Source organism: Oncorhynchus gorbuscha, linkage group LG02 (genome assembly GCF_021184085.1).
Source record: "Oncorhynchus gorbuscha isolate QuinsamMale2020 ecotype Even-year linkage group LG02, OgorEven_v1.0, whole genome shotgun sequence".
Taxonomy (NCBI): domain Eukaryota; kingdom Metazoa; phylum Chordata; class Actinopteri; order Salmoniformes; family Salmonidae; genus Oncorhynchus; species Oncorhynchus gorbuscha.
Window position 1 is genome coordinate 59,920,092 of NC_060174.1, and position 18,827 is coordinate 59,938,918.

At 45.1% G+C, this 18,827-nt stretch overlaps 1 protein-coding gene across 3 annotated transcripts in view; it reads right to left on the bottom strand.

The window, feature by feature from the left end:
- LOC124005577 (collagen alpha-1(XXIII) chain-like) overlaps window positions 1-18,827 on the bottom strand; it is a 176,954-nt gene that overhangs the window by 26,904 nt on the left and 131,223 nt on the right. The window lies entirely within an intron of this gene.

An 18,827-nucleotide genomic window follows, 5' to 3' on the forward strand; every position in this document is an offset into this window, starting at 1 on the left:
TTCTGAGGGCAAAACGGCAGTCTGAGAATGAATCCCTGGTAATCACTGGAGTCAATGCAAAAGTAGTTACCAGGATGACTGTCTGCCCTGTCTGCTCTCACCAACACATGTGCGGAGAAGATGACAAGACAAGGCAGACCCACCACCGGTTGCGCTCCTCTCTTCTAGCACCTAACGAGGTGGGTTCAGTACGCTAAGATAATCATAATTAGAGAGACAACAGGAAATGGCCTTGCTGCTTGTTGACCTTGAAACATCTGCTGGCAATATGGAGAGCGGTGTTATTGACCTCATCTCAGAGCTGTCCCGGCTGGAATGAATCAGATTATCTTTCATTCAGTAGGAAAGCTAGATGAAGAGCGTGAAAGGAAATTAATGGTTGGCTTTGTGTACTGAACTACTCTGCATTTCACTGAGCTGAGGATCCTTTCATTATCTCTCCTACCACTATGCTGGTCAGTGCTAGTCTGATGCTGGTCAAGCTGGTCTGACCAGCATGGTCTAGCTGGTTATGCTGGCATACCAGGCTTTGTTGTGTGTTCACTGGTGAACAGCACTCACTGTGTTTTGGACACTGGTGACAGCATAAGCTAAAGCAAAACCAGCATCAAGTCACATTACGCCATCTTGAAAAGATGTCGTAAAGAAATCGTATTTCAAATCCAACCAGAGTGGATACCCACAATCGGTATTCAGAATCACTGCGAGGGTTAGAAAATCTCATTCACAAATCTATCTAAACTGTAACAACCATCTCAGTAACGGGTGCAATAAATCCAACTATCAGATTGGATTAGTTAAGAAAAATTGACCGTACCAGTCAAAAGTTTGGACACACCTACTCCTTTTTCTTTACTATTTTCTACATCGTAGAATTAGTGAAGACTTCAACATTATGAAATAACAGATATGGAATCACGTAGTAACCAAAAAAAGATCAGGAATCAAGGTAAGACCCAAGTGCAGACTGTGTGAAGTAACAATGTTCATCGTAACCACAGGGGCAGGCAAAAGACAGGTCGAGGAAGGCAGGGGTCGATAATCCAGAGTAGAGGCCAAGGTAAAGGACGGCAGGCAGGCTCAGGCAGAGTGGTCAGGTACAGGGTCAGGACAGGACAGGCAAGGGTGAAAACCCAAGAGGATGAGGGGAAAAAGAGAGTCTGGGAAACGACAGGCGCTGACAGGACGACCGCTCGTAAGCTTGACGAACTGGCAAATGACAACCAGAAAACACAGGAATAAGTACGAAGGGGATAATGGGGAAGATGGGCGACACCTGGAGGGGGGTGGAGACAAGCACAAAAACAGGTGAAACAGATCAGGGCATGACAAAAAAGGGTTAAACAAATCAAAATATATTTTATATTTAAGATTTTTCAAAGTAGCCACCCTTTGCCTTGATGACAGCTTTGCACATTCATGGCATTCTCTCAACTAGCGTCATGAGGTAGTCACCAGTGGTGGAAGAAAGTAATCAATTGTTATACTTGAGTAAAGGTAAAGATACCGTAATAGAAAAAGTACATTTATTCCTTTAGGAATGTGGTGAAGTAAAAGTAGGCAAAAATATAAATAGGAAAGTAAAGTTCAGTTACCCCCAAAAAACTACTTAAGTAGTACTTTAAAGTATTTCTACTTAATGTACTTTACACCACTGGTAGTCACCTGGAACACATTTCAATTAACAGGTGTGCCTTGTTAAAAGTTAACTTGTGGAATATCTTTCCTTCTTCATGCGTTTGAGCAAATCAGTTGTGTTGTGACAAGGTAGGGGTGGTATACAGAAGATAGCCCTATTTGGCAAAAGACCAAGTTCATATTATGGCAAGAACAGTTCAAATAAGTCCATCATTACTTTAAGACATGAAGGTCAGTCAATACGGAAAATGTCAAGAACTTTGAAAGTTTCTTCAAGTGCAGTCGCAAAAACCATCAAGCACTATGATGAAACTGGCTCTCATGAGGACCGCCACAGGAAAGGACGACCCAGAGTTACCTCTGCTGCAGAGGATAAGTTCATTTGAGTTACCAGCCTCAGAAAGCTCAAATAAATCAAGCCTTCATGGTCGAATTGCTGCAAAGAACCACTATTAAAGGACACCAATAAGAAGGAGAGACTTGCTTGGGCCAAGGAATACAAGTAATGGACATTAGACCGGTGGAAATCTGTCCTTTGGTCTGATGAGTGCAAATTTGAGATTTTTGGATCCAACCACCATGTCTTTGTAAGTAGGTGAATTGATGATCTCTGCATGTGTGGTTTCCACCGTGAAGCATGGAGGAGGAGGTGTGGGGGAGCTTTGCTGGGTACACTGTCTGTGATTTATTTAGAATTCAAGGCACACTTAACCAGCATGGCTACCACAGCATTCTGCAGCGATACACCATCGCATCTGGTTTAGGCTTAGTGGGCCTGTCATTTGTTTTCAACAGGACAATGACCCAACACCTCCAGGCTTTATAAGGGCAATTTGACCAAGAAGGAGAGTGTTGGAGTGCTGCATCAGATGACCTGGCCTCCGCAATCACCCAAACTCATCCTAATTGGACCGCAGAGTGAAGGAAAAGCAGCCAACAAGTGCTCAGCATATGTGGGAACTCCTTCAAGACGGTTTTCCTCATGCATTCCTCATGAAGCTGGTTGAGAGAATACCAAGGGTTTGCAAAGCAGTCATCAAGGCAAAGGGTGGCTACTTTGAAGAATCTAAAATCTAAAACATATTTTGATTTGTTAAACACTTTTTTTGGTGACTACATGATTCCATATTTTTTATTTCATAGTTTTGATGTCTTCACTATTATTCTACAATGTAGAAAATAGTGAAAATAAAGAAAAACCCTTCAATGAGTAGGTGTGTCCAAACTTTTGACTGGTACTGTATGTTATTTATCTTTGCATAGCATAACATAACAATTCGGATTATTTGGGAGTCCACCTCAATTGGGATTTGAACTCACAACCTCTCGGTCACTGGCATAGCATCCACTCCCACAGCCCCCTCCCCCCACACACATAATGTATGGTCACATTTTTATCTTGATTTGATGTGTTTTAGATTTTAAAGAAATGGTTTTATACGTGAGCCATAATGTTTGGTACTTTATTGGAGTCCTCCAGGTTTATGCATTAACATTCCCTGAAAGGTTTTGGTACCACTAGGTGGAACCAGCAGATCTGTTGGTTGGTGGCCTTTACACTGGTGCTCATGACCTCACTTCCTAATTCTATTTACATAACTTTTTCTGGACCAGTCAATTTTGTCTTTTCTCATAATTTATCATCTTTTACAGGTTTGTAATGTGTAACTATATAAAATATACCTTGAAACAGTAAAGTAACATGTTTAGCTAACTATTTCATTGGTCGTATGACATTTAGTTTGTTTTGTCCAAGATAGAAAATGCTAAATCTCCCTATTATAGGATTTAACATGGAATATAATCAAATTGGGATTAAATCAGCTTGATCCCTTCTGTCGAAGATGCTTGGAACTTATTTTTGTATATTTGCAGTGGTATTGTTAGCAAGCACGCCTGCATAAAGAAAATTAGAATTAAAAACTGGTTCAGCCCTGGTTCCACCGTGATCTGGCAGAGTTACGCCACCTCAAGAACGCCTTGGGACACAAATACTCTGACTATTTGTCGTTCAGGCAATTGAGAAATAAGTGCACTCAGGCTATCCAGAAGGCCAAAGTTAGTTACTTTAAGAATCAGTTCTCTCTCTGTGGGTCTAACACCAAGAAGTTCTGGAAAACTGTGAAAGACCTGTAGAATAAAGCCGCCTCCTCACAGCTGCCCTTAAAGTTGATGATGTGGTTGTTACTGACAGGCAGCGTATGGCTGGGCTCTTTAACCACCACTTCATTAAGTCAGGAATTCCTATTTGACACAGCTACGCCTCCTTGGCTGTCCAACACTTCCTTATCTCCCAGCGCGTGCCCAGCCTAGTCAGCATGTAATGCAACTTGCCCTGATGCTCCACCTGCTTTTTCCCCTGCCCCATTACACAGCTTCTCCCTGCAGGCGGTCACTGAGTCTAAGGTATTAAAGGAGCTCCTTCAACATGAACCCCAAAAACCATCTAGGTCAGATGGTTTAGATCCTTTCTTCTTTAAAGTTGCAGCCCCTATCATCGCCGAGCCTATCTCTCACCTTTTTAACCTGTCTCTCCTCTCTGGGGAGGTTCCCAGTGCTTGGAAGGCAGCCACGGTGCATATTTTATTTACAAGGGGAAATCAAGCTGATCCTGACTGTTAAAGGCCAATTTCTATCTTGCCATGTTAATCAAAAGAGCTGGAAAAACTTGTCAATAATCAACTGACTGGCTTTCTTGATGTCTAACAGCATTCTCTCTGAAATGCATTCTGGTTTCTGCTCAGGATATCGAGGTGTCACTAAATGATGTCAACACTGCCCTTAATTCTAAGCAATGTTGTGCTGCTTTTTTATTGACTCGGCCAAAGCTTTTGATACAGCAGACCATTCCATTCTTGTGGGTCGGCTAAGAAGTATAAGTGTCTCTGAGGGGTCTTTGGCCTGGTTTGCTAACTATCTCAAAGAGTGCAATGTGTCAAGTCAGCACATCTACTGTATCAGCAGTAGCACTAGCTATATGCTACCTTTGTGAAGCTAGCCACAATAAGGTTTGGAATTTGCATCTCTCCTTCAAAATAAAAGTTGAAAGTGATTCAAACTGATACAAATCATGGAATTATGCCATATTTGCATTAGATAATGCTGAACAAGGTCAGTACTGTTGTTATATAAATTCAACAAAACACAATAATTAGTTAATTTGTCACAAAAAAAGTACATATATGTTGAAATTGCACTGTGGATGTATTAGACTAGAATTGTATTGGGGGAGACTTATATGATGGGGCTGCAGTGGAACAGGTTGAGAGCTTCAAGTTCCTTGGTGTCACCAAGGGAGTACCCCAAGACTTGATACTAGGTCCCACTCTCTTCTCAATTTACATCAACAACATAGTTATACATTACAGATTTCAATTAAATGTTTTTCTCATCAGTCCAAACACAATACCCCATAATGACAAAGCGAAACAAGTTTTTAGAAATGTATTCAAAATAAAAACATACCTTTTTACAAAAGTATTCAGACCCTTTGCCATGAGACTCAAAATTGAGCTCAGGTGCATCTTGTTAGCATTTTTCATCCTTAAGATATTGAATTGGAGTCCACCTTTGCTAAATTCAATTGATTGGACATGATTTGGAAAGGCACACACCTGACTATATAAGGTCCTATAGATGACAGTGCATGTCAGAGCAAAAACCAAGTAGGAATTGTCCGTAAAGCTCAGAGATGTTTGATCGGGTTGTGTCATTATGGGGTATTGTGTGTAGATTGATGACGGGGAAGGAATAAAAAATAAAAAATCCATTATAGAATAAGGCTGTAACGTAACAAAATGTGGAAAAAGAAGGGGTCTGAATACTTTCCTAATGCACTGTATATGCAGATGATACAGTCTTATACTCAGCTGGCCCCTCGCCAGATTTTATGCTAAAAGCTCTACAAAAAAGCTTTCGTAGAGTCCAACAAGTTTTCTCTGCCCTTAACCCTGTTCTGAACACCTCAAAAACAAAGGCCATGTGGTTTGGTAAGAAGAATGTGTATACTTATATGTTGTACTATTGAATCCTTGTAGTTAGATGTTTTAGTTTACCGTAATTAATGGTAAGAAAGCTCGCTAGCTAGCCTCATGCTAAGCGATAGTTTAGCACTAGCTATATGCTACCTTTGTGAAGCTAGCCACAATAAGGTTTGGAATTTGCATCTCTCCTTCAAAATAAAAGTTGAAAGTGATTCAAACTGATACAAATCATGGAATTATGCCATATTTGCATTAGATAATGCTGAACAAGGTCAGTACTGTTGTTATATAAATTCAACAAAACACAATAATTAGTTAATTTGTCACAAAAAAAAGTACATATATGTTGAAATTGCACTGTGGATGTATTAGACTAGAATTGTATTGGGGGAGACTTATATGATGGGGCTGCAGTGGAACAGGTTGAGAGCTTCAAGTTCCTTGGTGTCCACATCACCAACAAACTATCATGGTCCAAAACACACCAAGACAGTCGTGAAGAGGGAACGACAAAGCTTATTCCTCCTCAGGAGATTGAAAATATTTTGCATGGGTCCTCAGATCCTCAAAAAGTTCTACAGCTGCACCACCGAGATCATCCTGACTGGTTGCATCACTGCATGGTATGGCAACTGCTCGGCCTTCGACTGCAAGGCACTACCAGAGGGTAGTGCGTACGGCCCAGTACATCACTGGGGCCAAGCTTCCTGCCATCCAGGACCTCTATACCAGGCGGTGTCAGAGGAAGGCCCTAAAAATTGTCAAAGACTCCAGCCACCCTAGTCATAGACTGTTCTCTCTGCTACCGCATGGCAAGCGGTACCGGAGCGCCAAGTCTAGTTTCAAAAGACTTCTTAACAGCTTCTACCCCCAAGTCATAAGACTCCTGAACAGCTAATCAAATGGCTAATCAAATTTGCATTCCCCCCCCCCCCACCCCCACCTTTAACACTGCTGCTACTCTCTGTTATTATCTATGCATAGTCACTTTAACTCTACCTACATGTACATATTACCTCAAATACATCTACTAACCGGTGCCCCCGCACATTGACTCTGCACCGGTACAACCTGTATATAGTCTCGCTATTGTTATGTTACTGCTGCTCTTTAATTATTTGTCACTTAACACTTATTTTTTCTCAACTGCGTTGTTGGTTAAAGGCTTGTAAGTAAGCACTTCACTGTAAGGTCTACACCTGTTGTATTCGGCACATGTGACAAATATATTGGATTTAATTATATTTACTTCACAGCCTTATCTATGGATCTTGGTTCCATGAATTGGGGTATCAGCCTAATCAGTGACACCCACAGATTACAATTCTAAAGAGTTTACACAAATATCAGTCGAGGCTCATATTATGGAACTTTAACTGTGGGAAATCACCTCACTGTAAAGCCTATTGTGCATATTTACAATAATATTGCAATCTACAGCCTTACCTATGGATCTTGGGTCTGTGAAATTCTGTATCAGCCTACGCAGTGACACCCACAGAACAAACTGACTGCAATCTTTCTACTTTTAAACTCGGACAAAACAGAGATGCTTGTTCTAGGTCCCAAGAAACAAAGAGATCTTCTGTTGAATCTGACAATTAATCTTGATGGTTGTACAGTCGTCTCAAATAAAACTGTGAAGGACCTCGGCGTTACTCTGGACCCTGATCTCTTTTTTGACAACCATATCAAGACAGCTTTTTCCATCTACGTAACACGGCAAAAATCAGAAACTTTCTGTCCAAAAATGATGCAGAAAAATGTATCCATGCTTTTGTTACTTCTAGGTTAGACTACTGCAATGTTCTACTTTCCGGCTACCCGGAAAAAGCACTAAATAAACTTCAGTTAGTGATAAATACGGCTGCTAGAATCCTGACTAGAACCAAAAAATGTGATTATATTACTCCAGTGCTAGCCTCCCTACACTGGCTTCCTGTTAAGGCAAGGGCTGATTTCAAGGTTTTACTGCTAACCTACAAAGCATAACATGGGCTTGCTCCTACCTATCTTTCTGATTTGGTCCTGCCGTACATACCTACACGTACGCTACAGTCACAAGACGCAGGCCTCCTAATTGTCCCTAGAATTTCTAAGCAAACAGCTGGAGGCAGGGCTTTCTCCTATAGAGCAATTTTTTTATGGAATGGTCTGCCTACCCATGTGAGAGACGCAGACTCAGTCTCAACCTTTAAGTCTTTACTGAAGACTCATCTCTTCAGTAGATCTTATGATTGAGTGTAGTCTGGCCCAGGAGTGTGAAGGTGAATGGAAAGGTTCTGGAGCAATGAACCGGCCTTGCTGTCTCTGCCTGGCCGGTTCCCCTCTCTCCACTGGGATCTTCTGCCTCTAACCCTATTACAGGGGCTGAGTCACTGGCTTACTGGTGGTCTTTCATGCCGTCCCTAGGAGGGGAGCGTCACTTGAGTGGGTTGAGTCACTGACGTGATCTTCCTGTCCGGCGCCGACTGAGATGGCCGCCTCGCTTCGCGTTCCTAGGAAACTATGCAGTTTTTTGTTTTTTTACGTGTTATTTCTTACATTAGTACCCCAGGTCATCTTAGGTTTCATTACATACAGTCGAGAAGAACTACTGAATATAAGATCAGCGTCAACTCACCATCAGTACGACCAAGAATATGTTTTCCGCGACGCGGATCCTGTGTTCTGCCTTACAAACAGGACAACGGAATGGATCGCATGCAGCGACCCAAGGAAACGACTCCGAAAAAGAGGGAAACGCGGCGGTGTTCTGGTCAGACTCCGAAAAAGGGCACATCGCGCACCACTTCCCAGTATTCTTCTTGCCAATGTCCAGTCTCTCGACAACAAGGTTGATGAAATCCGAGCAAGGGTGGCATTCAGAGGGATATCAGAGACTGCAACGTTCTCTGCTTTACGGAGACATGGCTTTGGGAAAACGCTATCCAGGGCGGTACAGCCAACGGGTTTCTCCACGCATCGCGCCGACAGAAACAAACATCTCTCTGGTAAGAAGAGTGGAGGGGGCGTATGCCTCATGACTAACGGGACATGGTGTGATGAAGGAAACATACAGGAACTCAAATCCTTCTGTTCACCTGATTTAGAATTCCTCACAATCAAATGTAGACCGCATTATCTTCCAAGAGAATTCTCTTCGATTATAATCACAGCCGTATATATCCCCCAAGCAGACACATCGATGGCTCTGAACGAACTTTATTTAACTCTTTGCAAACTGGAAAACATTTATCTGCATTCATTGTAGCTGGGGATTTTAACAAAGCCAATCTGAAAACAAGACTCCCTAAATTTTATCAGCATATCGATTGCGCAACCAGGGGTGGTAAAACCTTGGATCACTGTTACTCTAACTTCCGCGACGCATATAAGGCCCTGCCCCGCCCCCTTTCGGAAAAGCTGACCACGACTCCATTTTGCTGATCCCTGCCTACAGGCAGAAATTAAAACAAGAGGCTCCCACGCTGAGGTCTGTCCAACGCTGGTCAGACCAAGCTGACTCTACACTCCAAGACTGCTTCCATCACGTGGACTGGGACATGTTTCGAATTGCCAGATGGGAATATTGACGAATACGCTGATTCGGTGTGTGAGTTCATTAGAACGTGCGTCGAAGATGTCGTTCCCATACAACGATAAAAACATTCCCTAACCAGAAACCGTGGATTGATGGCAGCATTCGCGTGAAACTGAAAGCGCGAACCACTGCTTTTAATCAGGGCAAGGTGTCTGGCAACATGACTGAATACAAACAGTGCAGCTATTCCCTCCGTAAGGCTATCAAACAAGCTAAGCGTCAGTACAGAGACAAAGTGGAATCTCAATTCAATGGCTCAGACACAAGAGGCATGTGGCAGGGTCTACAGTCAATCACGGACTACAAGATGAAATCCAGCCCAGTCACGGACCAGGATGTCTTGCTCCCAGGCAGACTAAATAACTTTTTTGCCCGCTTTGAGGACAATACAGTGCCACTGACACGGCCTGCAACGGAAACATGCAGTCTCTCCTTCACTGCAGCCGAGGTGATTAAGACATTTAAACGTGTTAACCCTCGCAAGGCTGCAGGCCCAGACGGCATCCCCAGCCGCGCCCTCCGAGCATGCGCAGACCAGCTGGCCGGTGTGTTTACGGACATATTCAATCAATCCCTATACCAGTCTGCTGTTCCCACATGCTTCAAGAGGGCCACCATTGTTCCTGTTCCCAAGAAAGCTAAGGTAACTGAGCTAAACGACTACCGCCCCGTAGCACTCACTTCCGTCATCATGAAGTGCTTTGAGAGACTAGTCAAGGACCATATCACCTCCACCCTACCTGACACCCTAGACCCACTCCAATTTGCTTACCGCCCAAATAGGTCCACAGACGATGCAATCTCAACCACACTGCACACTGCCCTAACCCACCTGGACAAGAGGAATACCTATGTGAGAATGCTGTTCATCGACTACAGCTCGGCATTCAACACCATAGTACCCTCCAAGCTCGTCATCAAGCTCGAGACCCTGGGTCTCGACCCCGCCTGTGCAACTGGGTACTGGACTTCCTGACGGGCCGCCCCCAGGTGGTGAGGGTAGGCAACAACATCTCCTCCCCGCTGATCCTCAACACGGGGGCCCCACAAGGGTGCGTTCTGAGCCCTCTCCTGTACTCCCTGTTCACCCACGACTGCGTGGCCACGCACGCCTCCAACTCAATCATCAAGTTTGCGGACGACACAACAGTGGTAGGCTTGATTACCAACAACGACGAGACGGCCTGGGACCCTTGGAGTGTGGTGTCAGGAAAATAACCTCACACTCAACGTCAACAAAACTAAGGAGATGATTGTGGACTTCAGGAAACAGCAGAGGGAACACCCCCTATCCACATCGATGGAACAGTAGTGGAGAGGGTAGCTAGTTTTAAGTTCCTCGGCATACACATCACAGACAAACTGAATTGGTCCACTCACACTGACAGCGTCGTGAAGAAGCGCAGCAGCGCCTATTCAACCTCAGGAGGCTGAAGAAATTCGGCTTGTCACCAAAAGCACTCACAAACTTCTACAGATGCACAATCGAGAGCATCCTGGCGGGCTGTATCACCGCCTGGTACGGCAACTGCTCCGCCCTCAACCGTAAGGCTCTCCAGAGGGTAGTGAGGACTGCACAACGCATCACCGGGGGCAAACTACCTGCCCTCCAGGACACCTACACCACCCGTTGTTACAGGAAGGCCATAAAGATCATCAAGGACATCAACCACCGAACCACTGCCTGTTCACCCCGCTATCATCCAGAAGGCGAGGTCAGTACAGGTGCATCAAAGCTGGGACCGAGAGACTGAAAAACAGCTTCTATCTCAAGGCCATCAGACTGTTAAATAGCCACCACTAACATTGAGTGGCTGCTGCCAACACACTGTCATTGACACTGACCCAACTCCAGCCATTTTAATAATGGGAATTGATGGGAAATGATGTAAATATATCACTAGCCACTTTAAACAATGCTACCTTATATAATGTTACTTACCCTACATTATTCATCTCATATACATATGTATATACTGTACTCTACAACATCGACTGCATCCTTATGTAACACATGTATCACTAGCCACTTTAACTATGCCACTTTGTTTACTTTGTCTACACACTCATCTCATATGTATATACTGTACTCGATACCATCTACTGTATGCTGCTCTGTACCATCACTCATTCATATATCCTTATGTACATATTCCTTATCCCCTTACACTGTGTATAAGACTGTAGTTTTGGAATTGTTAGTTAGATTACTTGTTGGTTATCACTGCATTGTCGGAACTAGAAGCACAAGCATTTCGCTACACTCGCATTAACATCTGCTAACCATGTGTATGTGACAAATACAATTTGATTTGATTTGATTTGATTTGATTTGATTTGGGTTGGCGCCCCCCCTTGGGTTGTGCCGTGGCAGAGATCTTTGTGGGTTATACTCGGCCTTGTCTCAGGATGGTTGGTGGTTGAAGATATCCCTCTAGTGGTGTGGGGGCTGTGCTTTGGCAAAGTGGGTGGGGTTATATCCTTCCTGTTTGGCCCTGTCCGAGGCTATCATCGGATGGGGCCACAGTGTCTCCTGACCCCTTCTGTCTCAGCCTCCAGTATTTATGCTGCAGTAGTTCATGTGTCGGGGGGCTAGGGTGAGTTTGTTATATCTGAAGTACTTCTCCTGTCCTATCCGGTGTCCTGTGTGAATTTAAGTATGCTCTCTCTAATTCTCTCTTTCTCTCTTTCTCTCAGAGGACCTGAGCCCTAGGACCATGCCTCAGGACTACCTGGCATGATGACTCATTGCTGTCCCCAGTCCACCTGGTCGTGCTGCTGCTCCAGTTTCAACAGTTCTGCCTGCGGCTATGGAATCCTGACCTGTTCACCGGACATGCTACCTGTCCCAGACCTGCTGTTTTCAACTCTCTAGAGACAGCAGGAGTGGTAGAGATACTCTTAATGACCGGCTATGAAAAGCCAACTGACATTTACTCCTGAGGTGCTGACTTGCTGCACCCTCGACAACTACTGTGATTATTATTATTTGACAATGCTGGTCATTTATGAACATTTGAACATCTTGGCCATGTTCTGTTATAATCCCCACCCGGCACAGCCAGAAGTGGACTGGCCACCCCTCATAGCCTGGTTCCTCTCTAGGTTTCTTCCTAGGTTCTGGCCTGTCTAGGGAGTTTTTCCTAGCCACTGTGCTTCTACACCTGCATTGCTTGCTGTTTGGGGTTTTAGGCTGGGTTTCTGTTCAGCACTTTGAGATATCAGCTGATGTACGAAGGGCTTTATAAATACATTTGATTTGACTTAAACTGTTAAGCTCTATCAAAATGATTAGCGCCGTAGCACTTATTGCAGGACCCTTAAACCGGTGTGAAATGAGCCACATTTAAGCTTACCAGTCAACCTACTTTGTACAGAACATTCATATTGCAATGCATAGCCTTACCCCATTTCATGGACCCCCAAGATCCATAGGTATCAGCTTAGGGAAACACACCGATTACAGTTCTGAAGAGTTTACACAAAGATTAGCATCGTAGCTAATATTCATGGACCAAGATCCATAGGTAAGGCTGTACAATGAGATATGAATGTCAATGCACAATGGGCTATTATAGCGAGGCAATTTCCCACCGTTAAAGCACCCTTATATAAGCTACAATGATTAGAATTGTAATAGGTGTAATAGTAGGTGGATACCCCTCATTCCATTTACCCAAGGTCCAGGCTGTAGGCTGGAGGCTGGTCTCTAGTGATAAAATGAACAAAGGGTGGTCTCCAGAGAAAACACAACAAAGTCTGGTCTCCAGACCATGCAAGTCTATGCTGTTGTTTTCAGCAGGGAGTGAGATAAATCAATCAATCAAATACATTTTTTAAGCCCTTTTGACATCAGTTTTTGTTACAATGTGCTTTACAGATACTCAGCAAAAAAACAAAACAAAGCGCAAGCAATGCAAAGGCAGAAGCACAGTGGCTGTAAAAACAACTTTAGAAGGCAGGAAACTAGGAAGAAACCTAGAGAGGAACCAGGCTCCAAGGGGTGGCCTGTCCTCTTCTGACTGATGACTGTAGTGACATGGATGAGAGGAGGAGAGAGGGCTGTCTTACCTGCTCCCCAAGGTGACCTCTGGGCCCATCCTTCCCTGTGTTCACAGATGGTCCTCTGAGGCCAGGTGAGCCAGGGGGCCCCGGGGGTGAGGTAATAATCCCAGTTCCCACAGTATTATCAATCAAAAAAGTTGCAAAAAAAAGTTGCAGAATGATTGTATTGTCACACCCCAGACAAGTTCTTGAACCACTTTCAATATCTTAACTTTGATCAATGATCAATGTGTTGTACAGTTAATTCAAAACTTTTCTGACAGTAGCCTCTTTTTACAAGGTGTCCGGCATTTGCCGCCAAATATACTTGCCGATGTCAAAGTCTTACAGTGAGGCTTAAACTGCTGCTATGCATAATATTCATGCTATAAGACTGTTGAATGCTTGATGAGGTTTTATTCAAAACAAGATGATTAACACAGTCATATTAACAGCAATTTATTTTGTCAAGTAAACAACAAGCTATTCTTGTTCTCCAATTACCATAGTTCTGACTGGCATTCTTTCCACCAATTAGAATCCGCAAACACAGTCATTTATTCAAACTCACTTTCCAAAGAGAAATAATTTACCTTCCCACTCATTTTCTCTCTCATTTAAAGCAGACATATGGAAGTGGCAGAGCGGCAAACATAAAAATGCTTGAGGCCAATAACATGCGTGTGAGACGTGAAAGAGTGAGGGAAAGTGATAGAAGAAGAGAGGGTGAGAAGCCAGCTTGAAGGGAGAGAAGAGAAAGAGGGCTGAGACACACCCGAGACTAGCTTCAGGAGGCATCTCTGACTGCAGAGAGAAAGGGAAGCCACCAGAGACACAGAGTGAAAGAAAAACAAACAGAAAGAAAGAAAGAATGTACGAGAGAGGTTAAACAGAGAGTTGTGAGGATGTCAGAAATGACTATTCAATTTCAATTCAATTCAAGGGGCTTTATTGGCATGGGAAACATTCTACTATTTTCTATAGGCTTGATAGAAGAGAGGGAGAAAAAGGAAGGGAGTGGCAAGGCTGGATGGAGACTCGGAGGACCCGGAGAGAGCGAGAGAGCGAGAGAGCAGAGAGAGAGAGAGAGAGAGAGAGAGAGAGAGAGAGAGAGAGAGAGAGAGAGAGAGAGAGAGAGAGAGAGAGAGAGATTTAGTGTTGGGGAATGGGGGTAGGACAAACCTTGACTGTGAGAATCTGATTACTGAGCATACCTGCAGAGCCCATGAGTGCAGGGTGTCCCTGACGTGAGGTTCGGACAGTGTTGGAAAGGAGCATCAGGATGAAGGAAAGAGGAGAGGTTAAGAGGGGGATAATGAAAGACAAGCGTGAGTAGAGGGGGTGAAGGGATGGAATTGAGGTTATTGATCCATCTGTTAGTAAGCACAAAAATCATGTCTTGGCATAGTTCTAGTATGTGTAAAGCCACTCAGCCATAACTGACTAGAGCATACAAAGACAATAGTCATCCCATCTGGTTTCAATCCTCAAACAATAGCGGCCTCGTTGTCTTGTGGCTGATTGCCTTCATATGAATATCAACTGTCCACGGAGATATTCTGGCAGTCTTGTCCATGTTTGTTTTAGAGCTGTGGTCAATATGAATTGTGGTCCATATGAATTGTGGTCCATATGAATTGTGGTCCATATGAATTGTGGACAATATGAATTGCATTGGGTTTAGAGGCTAAAACCACATTCCACATTCTTCCTGGTGTAACTTATGTCCTCTGCTTTCTCAGTCTCTACACAGACACAATGACCATGGTAGACTGTACGCTCATCAGTATTGACACCCTCCTACGAATTCACATACACCTTGAAGTGCTAAAAGGGCATGCAAGTGCCCTCATATGTTAGATATTATGAACTACAAAGTACGTATCCACAAATAAGAGTTTGGAGAGCAGACTAGGAAACAATGAACTCCAATAGAAATCAGGCCATAATCTGTCATGTTTTGTCTTATATTGTCTTGTCATTTTGCTTTCCCTTCTGTTCGTTTCCCCCTGCTGGTCTTATTAGGTTCGTTCCCTTTTTCTCTCTCCCTCCCTCTCTCTCCTCTCTCTATCGTTCCGTTCCTGCTCCCAGCTGTTCCTATTCTCCTACTCAATCATCTAGTCTTTTCACACCTGTTCCCTATCTTGCCCTCTGATTTGAGTCCCTATTTCTCCCCTTGTTTTCCGTTTCTGTCCTGTCGGATCCTTGTATGATGTTCGCCTTGCTGTGTCTTTGTCTCGCCCTGTCGTGTCTTGTTTCCCTCAGATGCTGCGTGTGAGCAGGTGTCTGAGTCTGCTACGGTCGGTGCCTTCCCGAGGCAACCTACAGTTAATGGTCGAGTCTCCAGTCTGTCCTCGTCACTACGAGTGGAATTAAGTTTTTTATGTTTTGTTTTCTGCTCTGATTGTCCAGGAGTATTGCCTATTTCCTTTACTGGAATAAAGACTCTGTTTTCGCCAAGTCGCTTTTGGGTCCTCATTCACCAGCATAACAGAAGGATCCGACCAAGAATGGACCCAGCGACTACTGATTCTCGTAACACTGCCGTCGAGATCCAAGGAGCCATGCTCGGCAGACACGAGCAGGAATTGTCTGCTGCTCATCATGCCGTTGAGAACCTGGCCGCTCAGGTTTCCGACCTCTCTGGACAGTTCCAGAGTCTTCGTCTCGTGCCACCTGCTACTTCCTGGTCTGCCGAGCCTCCGGAACCTAGGGTTAATAACCCACCTTGTTACTCCGGGCAGCCCACGGAGTGCCGCTCCTTTCTCACCCAGTGTGATATTGTGTTCTCTCTCCAACCCAACACATACTCTAGAGAGAGAGCTCGGGTTGCTTACGTCATATCACTCCTTACTGGCCGGGCTCGAGAGTGGGGCACAGCTATCTGGGAGGCAAGGGCTGATTGTTCTAACAATTACCTGAACTTTAAAGAGGAGATGATTCAGGTTTTTGATCGTTCAGTTTTTGGTAGGGAGGCTTCTAGGGCCCTGGCTTCCCTATGTCAAGGTGATCGATCCATAACGGATTACTCTATAGAGTTTCGCACTCTTGCTGCCTCTAGTGATTGGAACGAGCCGGCGCTGCTCGCTCGTTTTCTGGAGGGACTCCACGCAGAGGTTAAAGATGAGATTCTCTCCCGGGAGGTTCCTTCCAGTGTGGACTCTTTGATTGCACTCGCCATCCGCATAGAACGACGGGTAGATCTTCGTCACCAAGCTCGTGGAAGAGAGCTCGCGTTAACGGTGTTTCCCCTCTCCGCATCGCAACCATCTCCCTCCTCCGGCTCAGAGACTGAGCCCATGCAGCTGGGAGGTATTCGCATCTCGACTAAGGAGAGGGAACGGAGGATCACCAACCGCCTGTGCCTCTATTGCGGACTTGCTGGACATTTTGTCAATTCATGTCCAGTAAAAGCCAGAGCTCATCAGTAAGCGGAGGGCTACTGGTGAGCGCTACTACTCAGGTCTCTCCATCAAGATCCTGTACTACTATGTCGGTCCATCTACGCTGGACCGGTTCGGGTGCTACATGCAGTGCCTTGATAGACTCTGGGGCTGAGGGTTGTTTTATGGACGAAGCATGGGCTCGGAAACATGACATTCCTCTCAGACAGTTAGGGAAGCCTACGCCCATGTTCGCCTTAGATGGTAGTCATCTCCCCAGTATCAGATATGAGACACTACCTTTAACCCTCACAGTATCTGGTAACCACAGTGAGACTATTTCCTTTTTGATTTTTCGTTCACCTTTTACACCTGTTGTTTTGGGTCATCCCTGGCTAGTATGTCATAATCCTTCTATTAATTGGTCTAGTAATTCTATCCTATCCTGGAACGTTTCTTGTCATGTGAAGTGTTTAATGTCTGCTATCCCTCCTGTTTCTTCTGTCCCCACTTCTCAGGAGGAACCTGGCGATTTGACAGGAGTGCCGGAGGAATATCATGATCTGCGCACGGTCTTCAGTCGGTCCAGAGCCAACTCCCTTCCTCCTCACCGGTCGTATGATTGTAGTATTGATCTCCTTCCGGGGACCACTCCTCCTCGGGGTAGACTATACTCTCTGTCGGCTCCCGAACGTAAGGCTCTCGAGGATTATTTGTCTGTGTCTCTTGACGCCGGCACCGCAGTGCCTTCTTCCTCCCCTACCGGGGCGGGGTTTTTTTTGTTAAGAAGAAAGACGGTACTCTGCGCCCCTGCGTGGATTATCGAGGGCTGAATGACATAACGGTTAAGAATCGTTATCCGCTTCCCCTTATGTCATCAGCCTTCGAGATTCTGCAGGGAGCCAGGTTCTTTACTAAGTTGGACCTTCGTAACGCTTACCATCTCGTGCGCATCAGAGAGGGGGACGAGTGGAAAACGGCGTTTAACACTCCATTAGGGCATTTTGAGTACCGGGTTCTGCCGTTTGGTCTGGCTAATGCTCCAGCTGTTTTTCAGGCATTAGTTAATGATGGTCTGAGAGACATGCTGAACATCTTTGTTTTTGTCTACCTTGACGATATCCTGATTTTTTCACCGTCACTCCAGATTCATGTTCAGCACGTTCGACGTGTACTCCAGCGCCTTTTAGAGAATTGTCTCTACGTGAAGGCTGAGAAGTGCTCCTTTCATGTCTCCTCCGTCACTTTTCTCGGTTCTGTTATTTCCGCTGAAGGCATTCAGATGGATCCCGCTAAGGTCCAGGCTGTCAGTGATTGGCCCGTTCCAAGGTCACGTGTCGAGTTGCAGCGCTTTCTAGGTTTCGCTAATTTCTATCGGCGTTTCATTCGTAATTTCGGTCAAGTTGCTGCCCCTCTCACAGCTCTTACTTCTGTCAAGACGTGCTTTAAGTGGTCCGGTTCCGCCCAGGGAGCTTTTGATCTCCTCAAGAAACGTTTTACGTCCGCTCCTATCCTCGTTACTCCTGACGTCACTAAACAATTCATTGTCGAGGTTGACGCTTCAGAGGTAGGCGTGGGAGCCATTCTATCCCAGCGCTTCCAGTCTGACGATAAGGTTCATCCTTGCGCTTATTTTTCTCATCGCCTGTCGCCATCGGAACGCAACTATGATGTGGGTAACCGCGAACTGCTCGCCATCCGCTTAGCCCTAGGCGAATGGCGACAGTGGTTGGAGGGGGCGACCGTTCCTTTTGTCGTTTGGACTGACCATAAGAACCTTGAGTACATCCGTTCTGCCAAACGACTTAATGCACGTCAAGCTCGTTGGGTGTTGTTTTTCGCTCGTTTCGAGTTTGTGATTTCTTACCGTCCGGGTAGTAAGAACACCAAGCCTGATGCCTTATCCCGTCTCTTTAGTTCTTCTGTGGCTTCTACTGATCCCGAGGGGATTCTTCCTTATGGGCGTGTTGTCGGGTTGACAGCCTGGGGAATTGAAAGACAGGTTAAGCAAGCACTCACGCACACTGCGTCGCCGCGCGTTTGTCCTAGTAACCTTCTTTTCGTTCCTGTTTCTACTCGTCTGGCTGTTCTTCAGTGGGCTCACTCTGCCAAGTTAGCTGGTCATCCCGGCGTTCGAGGTACTCTTGCTTCTATTCGCCAGCGCTTTTGGTGGCCTACTCAGGAGCGTGACACGCG